Source organism: Penaeus monodon, unplaced genomic scaffold, assembly GCF_015228065.2.
Source record: "Penaeus monodon isolate SGIC_2016 unplaced genomic scaffold, NSTDA_Pmon_1 PmonScaffold_122, whole genome shotgun sequence".
In the NCBI taxonomy this organism is placed as follows: Eukaryota; Metazoa; Arthropoda; class Malacostraca; order Decapoda; family Penaeidae; genus Penaeus; species Penaeus monodon.
In genome coordinates, this window is record NW_023641045.1 from 21,225 (window position 1) to 24,256 (window position 3,032).

The following is a 3,032-nucleotide window of genomic DNA, read 5'->3' on the forward strand; positions in this document are numbered from 1 at the left end:
AAGTACTAAAATGAAATGGTCATCGATACGGATCTCTCTCTGCTTAGGACCTGGGCTTCTGTTTCGACGTCTGCCACGTCGCCCCTAGCACCGGCAGACAAGACCGTGGTTTTTTCGCGAGAACGGCGACAGACGCCAGCCTTCGATATAGTGGGCTCCCCATGTTCTCACGGGAGAGTCGGTGCCCCACGGATATCGGTAAAACGGACAATTGGCGTTGTAGAAAAATCGGAGTGTTACGTATACGAAGCCCTCTGAAATAGTAACGCGTGAGACCATTACGGTGTTTAAGTTCTAACAACGTTTAGGTTTCATTTAGTTCGGTGAATGATAGTTATAAGTATTATTGGTGTCTAGGTGTATGAGTGTTGGGTGCGCCTCGGGTGTTATTATGGCACCAATATCGTTTGCGCCAAAAGAAGGGATGCAAGATCTAGAGAGGCTGAATAATATCGAGTGAATTATAATCATATGCCCCTCAATATCACAACATTGTATAAATGATTAGAAAAAGACACATCGCAGCACCGCACACACACACTCAGTACACGCACACAGACACACACACACACACACACACACACACACACCACACACACACACACACACACACCAACACACATCACCCCATACGCAGTCACTATAAGATGTGATATTCTATTTCTATTACAGGATGTGATAATTCTTATTTCGGTTCCAGGGGACCACGTGGCTTTTTCACGTGGATCCAATGTCCCGAAAAGACGCACCCGCTCAGCGAGGCGAGGCACATAAAAATCTGACTCCGTTTGGACCGGGAGTTCTGTCTCCAATGCACCCGACGCGGTTAGGGTTTAGCTCGTCCTTCCCGTCAGGGCGAGCTGGCGACTCCCATACCCGATTACCCCTTAGAAATCTTCGTCGTCGTAGCGTGTGTTCACCCCGTTACGTGTGTTTTGCGTAACTTGCCACTTTATAAGTACGCATAATTCGTTATATCTGTGGCAAGCGAGGGCCGTTCATTTCCTTTTGGCATAACCGACACACCACCCCCGAAGAAAAATCCGCTCGACCGCCAGAAGACATGTCGAGAACGAAAAAACACGTAAGTACACGTTTGGTCCCTTTCTTATTTCTTTTCCCTTCCTCTCCATAGCATGTGTTAAGCTGTTGTTTTTTGTTGGTTAAAAGTGCTAAGGACAGCAAATTGGCACTTCCCACTATTCTTCCACCTAGATTCACATTTCCGTGCGATCGAGTATGTTGATCAATAACAGAATATCGTTCGTTATTAAGTATTATTATTTTCGTTTTAGAGATTATATTGTGTTCATCTAACAACGAATTTATGCGTTCGTGATTTAATCTTATCAGAAACATTTACTTATATCGTCCTAACCCTGCCCCGACCTGACCTCCCTTTTTCTTTCCTACGGTCATTCTTGGGAAGATGAAAAGGTCGTTTTTCCCCTCTTGACCTGACTCGACTTTCTTTCCCAGTTCGGTTGGCGGCTGGTGTAGGTCAAATGACTCTTGTTACCCTGTATTTGGTTGTTATTTTTGTTGCAGCCTTGGAATTAACCATAGCAGGTACATTGCTTGGTGACACATTCTATCGCGCTAGAACGAAGTATAACGCGTAATTCATTAAAATTCATATTGAATAAGGTGTAGGATCTTCCCTGCATATATAATCCCGAATTGCCCGAAGCCGGGGTTGCGTAAACGCCAATAATCTGCGCTCCGTGGTTCGAAAGTAGGTGCAATAAAACGCGAAGTTATTCGTCGGCCCTTTGAGTCGTTACCGGTATGTCCGTAATTATGTAGGACTAAGGGTGAGCTAGAATCATTATTCGCTTATTAATCACACCTTCTCACCCTTGAAGTCGCTTGCAGTTTGGGTACCCCAAGCGTTTGTGATTCGTGGAAATTTAATATATCTTAGGGAATTTTCGACGCCATTTCAGTATACAGTACGCAGTAGAGAGCAGGTTTATTATTTCCCTGGCGAGTACGTTCAGTCATATACGGCAATTAGGTATAGGATCCACCGTTAATGAGTTTATGAAGTCTGATGCAAGTCTTGACTTACCTCGGCAGTTCAGATTTCGGACCCGAGAAGATTTGCTTGAAAAAAATTGGCAATTTCTTTTCCCTGTCACCATTGCATTCATGCGTACATTCTGTCGGCATATATTATATGTATGAATTCAATGTGTAGTTGAAATAATCTTAAATAGCTAGCATTGCTATTTACTTCAGTTTTGTTATAGTAACTCTAATATTCGTTGATTTTTCTCTGTGTGAGTCACTCGCATTCCCTTCATTAACCTAGATGTCACTCACCACGCATAACACACACCTTCACTCCAACCCTCCTGTCACCACCCAAAAGGTGCCGAACGAATAACTTCGGATTATGAACCAAAAGCAATGTAACGACTGCTATGGTTATATTCCAGGCGTCACAAATAACAACAAATACAGGGAGGTTACCAAGCGGTCATTTGACTACCCGCCGCCACCACTGGGAAAAGAGAAATGTGAGGTCAGGTCAAACGGGAAAACGTACTTTTCTCCCAAGTGACCGAAGCGAAGAAAAGGGAAGGTCAGGTCGGGGGCGAGGGTTAGGAACGAGATAAATGGAATGATATTCGGATAAGATAACAATCACGAACGGCATAATTCGTTGTAGTGAAACAATATACAATCCTAAAAACGAGAGAAAATAATTAATTACTTAACTAACGAACGATATTCATGTTTATTGATCACATACTCGATCGGCCACGGGAATGATCCTGAGGTGAATGAATAGTGGAGAAATGTGCCATTTGCTGTCCTTAGCACCTTTAGAAACCACACAAAAAAACAGCTTTAATGAATGTATTGGGAAGGAAGGGGGAATGAAGGATAAGAAAGGGGGGCCAAAGTGTACTTACGTGTTTTTTGTTCTCGCATGTCTTCTGGCGGTCGAGCGGATTTTTTCATTCGGGGTGGTGTGTTCGTGTTGAATGCCAAAAGATGCAACGGCCTCCTGCCACCAGATATAA